Below are 9,708 nucleotides of genomic sequence, written 5' to 3' on the forward strand. Positions count from 1 at the left end.
TAAAATAATGAGATTCACTAAAGCACTCCTAAAGCAAGAGCGAACTCCCCTCATCGGCTTTGCATGAGAGACCACCTATTCTCTCGGATCGATTGAGCTCGCGGTAACCGCTGGAAAAATCAGAAAAATCGTAGAATTCATCGTGATAGACCGTCTAGCCCCATTCAACGCAATCCTTGGGAGACCTTGGCTATACAGCATGAAGGCAGTCCCCTCGACATATCACCAATGCCTGAAATTTCCAACCCCGAAAAGAGTCGAAACTATCAGAGGAAGCCAGAAGAGCTCCAAGACATGCTACCTCGCGAGCTTTAAGGACATCAAGCAACACCCTTAATCATGCAGCCAAAATTAATGACAGACGTACGTACGTACACGAACAATCGAACAACACCCTATCCCCGGGAAAATAATCGAACTACGTTATGACTTGATCCCTCGACGAGGGTACGTAGGCAACTCACGACACGAGTCCAGTCACCTTCCACCTACAGAACTCAAAGTGGGCATATCGCAACACCCGAGGAATAACGACACGACAATATCAAAAACTGCCTTCTTTTCACAAATATATAACGAAACAGAGTCCGACATCTTAATAAATACAGTTCATAGAAATTCGAACACATCAGACTTTTCATATAAGAAAATCGCATACCTGCGATAGTTGACCAAAAACCAGGACCCTGATCAAGTCCTCGGTTGCGGCCAACTCCGCCAACAAGCGCGACAAAACTGGCTAACAAAATCTTTTGTTACATCGAAACTGTCGATAAAAGTATCTACAACAAATCGACACATGGCCCAAAAAAATCGGCCCCGCATAAAACATAAAAATGGCAACAAATAAATCGGGACCCACGATCCCTTCTTTATTAAATAAGCAAATAATAAAGCAACAAAAAGCAGAGGGAAAAGCAAAGAAAGTCCCTAAAGCTACTCTTTGATGCTGAATTCACCATCCTCAAAGCGATCACCCGAGCAATTCGCCACGTTGTCCGCCGTGGAAGGGACCTTAGCAAAGAAATACTTTGGCATCATCCTCCGAAATCTGAGGCAAGTCGAGCTTGCCAACGGAGAAATCCGAAGTCGCCATCACATCGACCTCGGACCCAAGCTTGACCTCCTTCGCTCGAAGCCGCAACAACTCATCCGAAGCCAGGAGATTGTTGTTCATGATCTCCTTCAAAAGATCTATATTTGCCACGACTTCCCGAAGACGAGCCTCCCAATCAGTTGCAGCCTTCTTCTTTTCCCATTTCTCCTTTAGAGAGACCAGCACATCTAGATAGCTATCCGCCATAGTCTTTTTGGCATCATAAGTCGCGCGGCGAAGGTCGTCAGAGAACTTATTGGCAGAAGATTCAACCTTCGCTTCCAAGAAGGAAACTTGCTCGAGGGCCGACTTCCTTTCGTTGCTCACAACTCGCAGACGAGCTTCGAGCGAAGCAGCCTGATTCCCCAGCTTTTCAGCGGCAGCCAGTTGAGCAGCATTGGCACGCTTCTAGTCTTGAGCCATCTTTAGACTGAGCTTTAGCTCGCGAACGACTTTCTTTATTTCGTAAATTTTGTCAGAGCGCGGAACATCCTGCAGGCGTTTTTCAAAAGTTGCCGCAAACTCGTTGTTAACCTTCATAGCCTGAAACATGGCAAATCAGTACAGACAAAACGAACCAAAGATTCGACAAGGATCAAATTTCAAAAAGAAAGACCTTGGAATGGACCACATCCATCTTTACGTAAGCCTCGCGCTCAGTCATATTATGCAGAGAGGGAAGCGGACATCCAGCGGGTGTGAAGTGCCTCACCAAATGAGCAACACTATATGGATCTTCCGTAATAGGACAATCCTTGGAATGCGAGAACTGCCAATGAAACGGCTTAGCAACAGCTGCTTCACCCGGGACACTAAGACGATGGTCCGAACCATTTGTTTTAGCCTTCTTCGAAGGACGATCACGCCCCTCCGAACCCGTTGGGCTACTCGACTTAACACAAGCAACATATTTTTCACCCTCAGGATATTTGGCCCCTTTGGTTGAAGGCTGCAGAAGTCGGGTCTCCTCACGAAGAACTTCTGTGAGCGCATCACTCACATCTCCGGATCTAATACGTTCCGCATTGGCACTACCAGTTCGAGTTCGTACCCTAAATGAAATACTATGACGAATCCTAGAGCAAAGCCAAAGCTTTATAAAGACCGGAACCTCACCATATCTCAACAACCCGAACAAAAAGAATTTCGAAAGCTAAGGAAACAGGGATATTCCGAAATATTATGCTTATCCATTAAAAGATATCCAAGATATCAAGATCAAAGATCGTCAAAAACAAAAAGATATTAAACAAAAAAAAGAAGAAAAAACTAACTAGAAACGGAATCATCGGGGACAGACGACCCCCCGACTTGATCCACCGAATCATCTGAGACTTGAGGAAGATCGAGCTCGGAGATCGACTAATCCGGCACGGCGGTGGAGGCGACAAAATCCTCACAGTCTCCTTCCATTCCCTTTTGATCGAGCAAGCTCCGCATCCATAGTCAGGCCCCCCATCCTTGAGCTCGGTCAGGAGATCGATGTTGGCGGTCACCTCTTGTAGCTGGATCTCAGCAGATACTTCCCTCTTCTTGCTCGCCCACCTATCCTTCAAAGATTCAAGAACTTCCCGATACTTAGCCGCGATATGGCGACGAGCAATACGAGAAGCGCGGCGAATGTCCCGATCTCTCCCGACCTCGATTGCCGTAATTCTTGCCATTTGAGAAACCATCTGGAACGTGAGAGCCTCTTTCTCCAGATGAACTCTCCTCCAGTCTTCAGTCAAATCTTCGATCTTTTTGGCATCCTTCTTCCCTTCTTGCTTGGTGGCTTGGAGCTCCTTCGAAAGCCTCTTGATCTCAAAACCAATGCTCTCGATTTCCTTGTCGTTCCGAGAAGCCACGACATGATCTTCCATCGTCACGACATATTCATTAAAAGCTTCCATCACCTAAGAAGAAATCGAAATAAGCAAATACCACAAAACAGCTTTTCAAATAGAATGAAGGCGAGAAACGAACCTTAGAGCTTGCCACAACCACCTTGGCGTAGGCTTCCCTCTCGACTGAGGAAGCAAGAGATGGGAGACGGCAACCCACAGACCTCATGCGACCAGCGAGCAACCCACAGACCTCATGCGACCAGCGAGGGAAATTAGGTCGCTTTGGGCCGTAAACGAAGAACCATCTACCTCAGAAACAAACCTAGGATGAGACGGACCAGGCAAGGCACCCTCCAATGACCTACGTCGCTTGCGAGGCGCTGCCACGGTCTCGTCTTCTGAGCCAGGACTCAACGAGACAGGATGTCGATTCTCTCCTGAAACATCTTCGTCGTCGGAATCATGAATCGATATCAAGGGAGATTTTCCGGAAGCTCGGCCCCTCGATGCAGACCCAGAAGTTCGGAACGACGACCTCCTCACAAGCTGTCTAGTTAGCCGATCTGAAGACTGGGTCTGAACAGAAGGAGTCGCTACGACCTCCTGGGAATGTTCGGCCTCGTCTTTAGACTCCTCAACCAAAGGAGCCCTGTCGGTCCTCACCGGCAAGGCGAAGACAGTTTGAATCCGAGTTCGATCAAAAGTAGACCAGTTCGAACGACCTCTCCGAAGGACCCTCATCAGACCACAGATCTCATCTGACATTGAAGAGCTTCCAGAAGGAACTGAATCAAACGAAAAATTTTTAGTCTTCGACTCCCAAAAAAAAAAAAAATCATCAACACATAGGCAAAAGAAAACTAACCGATATTCTCGGCCCAACGCCGGGGAAGCTGGGAGAAGTCAAAGTTACCCATAGATGCTCGATCCATCTTGAAAACAAAAAATTACTCGCGCCACTTCTCGTCACGATAAGGGATGTCCTCGATGACGTGGCGACCTGGGCGCGGAGACACGAGGAAAGTACCAGGGTTCTGCTTATTCTGCTTCACCAGAATGAGCTGACGAAACTCGCTAAGACCAAAAGCACCCTCCTCCCTAGCCTTAACCAAGAAGGCGACAAGATGCCTAAGAAAGTTCGGGAGAAGCTGGGTAAGCGAAAACCCAAGCTCCACCAGGACCTAGAGTATTGGCTCCGGGATCGGGAAGATAAGACCGCAGGAGTGAAAGAAGGAAAGATAGGCTCCTTAGTAGCCTTCTCTCACGGTTTCGGATTCTCATGCGTACCGACCAAGTCAAGGATGACGGAACGATCAACCCCATACACCTTATAAAGGTTCTCGAGATCATCGGCTGTAGTAGTCGGATGAGGAAAATTAAAAGACGAACACATCTTGAGCTCAAAGAACAGAAAGATTCAGAGCAAAGGAGAAAGAGACGAGAAAGAAGAAGCAGAGGTGAGGCAAAAAGAAGATCCTCTACGTATATATAAGCCACCTTATCATCGCTATCAAGAAAAGCAATTATGACCTAGCCTATGCCCTAGCGGCGGCTAAAGTAGCCGTTACCGATTAAAATAATAATTAAAAAAATGCGCCAACGAACGACTTTTTTCGAAAACGATCATTAAAACCGAATCCGAGTGATATCGGTTACCAAACGACAAGACCCAGGTTAAAAGATAACCGCCATTTTTCCTTTTCGATCAAATCAAAAGAGGCTGGGGGACAAATGTTGGACCCAATTTTGGTCAATACCATAATGGGCCGCGATCAAAGGCATGGGCCTTAAAGGGCCGGAGCCCGTAGCATGAATACGAGCTCGAGAAGGAGTCGCCGAGGTCGCGGAGATCGTGCAACAAGAAGCTGAGATCGCGGAGCTACCACAGAGATCTCGAAGTCGACTTACTATAAAGGAAGAGGAGTGGAAACAGAGGAGGACACGTTGAAAACCCTTGAGAGAGCTACACACTTACATCGATCTCGTTGTCTTCCTACTTTTAGATTCTTTCTTTACCGATCTCGTTTGTATCACTCGATCTAGTTCAATTCATTGTATTCGATCTTATTCATCAATAAAGTCTATTTTCACCTACTGGAAACTATTTAACATCGTTGTGTTTTAAATATATCGTTGCCTACATCATTTGTCTTCCCTAGATCAAACCCCGATCACTATCAAATACTTAGTGTAGATTTTAGGTTCTACAGCGACTATAGTGGATACGTTTGTACACTAACCAACAATTATTCTAATGACAAACAAACTATGATATGTATACAATGCATAGTATAGTTACCAACATAACATCACATCTCACCTACAAAAGTACACACTCTCTACTTAATTATTTGTTGCATATTCTACATAGCAAACCTGCATATTTGGTACAGTGTGGGAATTAACATATGAAAAACTGAAGTATGCCACTAAAGCAGAAACTTGTGTGTATCCTCTTACAAAAGGTGCACAATAATACAAAGGGATTGAACCGCAGTTGACACAATCAAGATCAACATCATTGAGCGTACGCGTAAGGAAAGAAACGCTTGGTACCACATGGGTGACATTGTCTAGCCTGTTGGAGGCGGATCCACGTTAGTGGCCTTATGCGGTGACATAACAGAGCGTGTCTAGCCTTCTGCGATACAAGAGGCATCAGCAACTCTGATCCCCAGTGATGCAACCTACAAAATATAAGAATAAGTTGGCATTTCCAAACTATACCAACACTATAGTATTGTCCCCATCTAAGCAAACAAATGTTACTTGTCCGAAATTAAACTTTCCATACTATTAGATACTGGTCCATAGTGTAGTCTTGTCTTACACCCATATTTGCAACATTCAACATTTAAATGGCTACTTACAATGCTGGACTCAGCCACACCATGACTAGGGAAAACTCGAGGCGCATTGGATGCTGACATGTCTATACGGTTGGGCGTATAGGCTGGTCAGACGCTAGCAGGACCGATACCACAGGCGCCCTATCAGGGGCATTAACTGGCAAAAAAGTACCACCTGGTTGTTTTTTTGAATGGTGGTTGCAGTCTCATCTCGTGTCCCAGTAATTGCAGCCTGAAAGATATATAAAGTATGTAGTCACTGCACACATCAACATAGACGAGTCTTGACCTAGTTACATTGTGGGATGGAGTTACACAATACACATACACAGCTAGTATAAAACGGAACATATGTAAATGAATACAATAAAAGATTCCATAGTACTAAGACAAGCTAAGTAATATAGTACCAATGGGTACTGGTACCTACGCGAGGAATGTAATAGACTCATAATAGTAGAAATTTTATAGCAATACAGATGAATAAACCAAAGTGTTAATGTTTACTTACAGTGCTGGAGTCCAATCATATCTTTAAAAGCATGCAACACAATTCAGTCGCTACTATACTATCTCACACGTTACTATAGTATAGTTTTGTTCGCTTACAATATACATCACTATCTCCAACCCAGAAACTTAGATATACAATCTCTGCATAAACTACTCACACAAACATGCAAATCTTTCATTTTTCTGGTGATACATAAAAAATAACAGCAAAAGGTAAAATTTGAAATAGATGTTAGGTTATCTTCTTCTGTAGCCGTCGTACACCTCTTTCACCGATCTGAAAAATCAAAGTCGTTGTTTAGTGAATTACAGTGTCAGTGTCGCCGAAAATGGCTCTCAACCTAGAATTCTAGTCAATCCAAACCGGACTTACCGTTGCGCGGTAACTTATGCTCCTTACTCGCACCGCCACAAACTCGTCGCCGCAAGAACCCTAAATTAGCTTCTCGAACAACCTCAGCCTCTCTCATCTACTGTCACTCTCTTCAATTTCTATCTCTCTTTTCTCCCTCTCTGATGCTTCATCAATCTTCAAAGATTTGTGTCAAAGTGAAAGAAATCTTTTGATTGAAGAAGAGAACTAGACATCAAACCTTTTTCACGCGTAGAGATAAAAGTATTTTTTGTCACTTTTTAAACATTATGCATAATATCATAGCCAAGTCCTTAATATGGTTATACAATTAATTTCGGTCTTCCTTATGTATATGCTATCCAATTCCCCAAACTAATATAAACTAAATAATGTTACACCAAAATATTTTTGTAAAGAATTCTAAAAACGTTTTTGTATAAAATAGAAAATATACAAAAAACTAAAATATTATCATGGCTTGGCCCGTACGGACTTGAGTTTCGGTCCAAGCGGTTAACATTGTGGACTGTAACAGACGATTGGTCCATCCCGCAGCATTAATTGAAAAGCATTCTAAACTCGGGTCATGTAGTGTGGTAGCCAGTCCACTCTGTATCACTATGTGTGTTTCCTTTGGGGCTGGCCAGATCAGCCGATAAGGTATATCAATTTTTTTTAATAAAAAATGTCAGAATGGATTAATTTTTTTATTAAAATTAATAATATATATTTAATATATAGTTATTAACACATTTAAAATTTTGACATTTACAGATACATATTATCCAAACAAGAAGAACTAATCATAAAAAAGTCTTAGAACCTACCATTTTCTTTTAAAGAAGAAACTAGGTGTTTTGCTCGCACTTGCCGGCTTAATAATTTTACAAACACTTGTAGATATATTATCAATTCAAAAACCATTAGAGTAAATTATTTTCATGTTTTTGAAATATTTAATAATTAATTAAATATTAATTTTTATGTACGATAATTTTTTTTATTTTAATAAAATATCTTTTATTGCATAAAATAAAGTTGAAAACGTTTATATATACATAAAACTATATAAAGGATTTATATTTATTTTTAAAATATTAGGATGTAAAATATTTTTGGCTTACATAATATATAATCTTTTTAGATAATGATGATTATCAAATTAATGAAATTCGTTTATAATTTATGGGTAACTATATATTAACAAAACTAATCTAATTATTTATTAAGGGTAATAAAGACTTTAAATGTTCTAACTTTTAACGAGAGCAAAAAAAATCACTTCACAAATAATAGTATAAATATTTTTAAATTTTTTACCAACTTTTTTCAGAAATTATCACAATGAGTAATTTTGATTGTCTTAAGAAATTTATCTTAAACCATAGATGATTCATTCTATCTATTAAAATAATTGTGCATAAAATATGAATAACCTAAAATAATGGAGAGCATGACAAGTTAGCAAATTCACTTCTCAGATGTTAATATAGATTTCTAAATTACGGAAGACAAAATCAACTATTACAAGGTTTATAAGTTACCTTTCTGAATGATGGTAAAAATTTGAAAAAAATTAAGAAGTTAAGGGTCCAAATTCCAAAATATAAATAAAGAAAATATATACGAAGCAGTAAGAAGAAAAGGGCATAAGACAAAAAAATAATTTGCTTATACAACTCCCCGGTGAACCAGAGAAGTGGGTGTGGGTCGGTGAACCTCATAACTAACCGCAGTGCGTTCTCGGGAAACGGACTGCAACACTGTAACATTTTCCTTGAGTCTTTTATTAGGGATATGTATCCCACATCAGAAATTTTAAAGGACATTATTTAATATATAAAGGGTTAAGACTAATCTACTAATCACCAATTAGTTTTAAGGTGGAACCCCATAATAAACATGAATCTAACTTGGTATCAGAGCTCATATCTTAAATACCTTAAACTCCTAATTAATATTAATCTTTCCAACCGGGTATAAAGGTCGTGATTAACCTTTCTGACCAGGGTATACAGGTCGTATTAAACTCGCTCGACCGAGTATAAATGTCATAAAGTTTCGAGATTTCTTGCCGATAAGAGCCATCATCTCGAGGAGGGGTATTAGGAATATGTATCCCACATCGAAAATTCTAAGGGACATTATTTAATATATAAAGGGTTAGGACTAATCCAATAATCACCAATTGGTTTTAAGTTGGAAGCCCATAATAAACATGAATCTAACTTGTGTCAGTCTCAATCTAAGCTTACATCTTCAGTCTCAGTCAATGGTGGTTGAAGCTAAAACCAACATCGAAGCCAGAATCGCTCGCCAAATCTTGCATAGGTAAGGAGGTACCATATCTTCGTCTATTTTGAGTTTGATCCCTGAATCTTGTTTTTCTTCTCATCACGTTCTACATTCTCCTCATAGGTTAAGGGAATAACAATACAACAAAGATGCCAACTGTGGCGTTTCGCTCAAACAAGCATCTTTATGTGCAAGTAATTGATGATACTAAGATGCACACACACTCTAGCTTCAGCTTCCACCAAACAGAAACATATCTCTGAGGACATCGACTACACCTCTGGACCTACCATTGTAAGTACTTTTTATGTACCCGCCTTCTAAACTTGGGTTGCAAGTATTGAAGCTCTTGCTGCTGATGCACGTGAACATGATCTTTATTTTTAACCATTTCTTCCTTTTCTACACGAGTGACCAAGGCCCTTTTTCCTTGGAAGTTTGGAAATGGGCCATTTTTGGTAAGCAGACAAACAAAACCAAACCATAGCCATTGCTACAAGTTTTTCTTAGTCCTAATCCACCATGATACAGAGAAGACAGTCTCTGTGAATATTACCAAATGCTCAAGACTCCAAGATACAAAGAGAGCGGACTCTAGAGGTATGAAACAGAAAGAGCGTCACCATCCATGTAATCAAAATAGTCATTGCATAAGACGTTTTTGCCTTGTAGAGTCAAAGTGTTTGTTTTGAGGATACAAAATTGCATAAAAAGGTAACCTCTGGATCAGATCTCACTGATGCACTTTGAGGCCACTCAGTATATAATAAGCTC

General features: G+C 40.9%; 1 long non-coding RNA gene across 1 annotated transcript; it reads right to left on the minus strand.

The window, feature by feature from the left end:
• Positions 1–482: 482 nt before the first annotated feature.
• LOC125588267 lies at positions 483–7,183 on the minus strand. Its single transcript, XR_007324646.1, has 3 exons — positions 6,658–7,183; positions 5,793–6,561; positions 483–5,609 (listed from the first exon to the last, which is right to left on the minus strand). It is a non-coding gene; the product is annotated as an uncharacterized LOC125588267 (long non-coding RNA).
• Between the last annotated feature and the right edge of the window lie 2,525 nt (positions 7,184–9,708).

Source organism: Brassica napus, chromosome C6, assembly GCF_020379485.1.
Source record: "Brassica napus cultivar Da-Ae chromosome C6, Da-Ae, whole genome shotgun sequence".
Taxonomy (NCBI): domain Eukaryota; kingdom Viridiplantae; phylum Streptophyta; class Magnoliopsida; order Brassicales; family Brassicaceae; genus Brassica; species Brassica napus.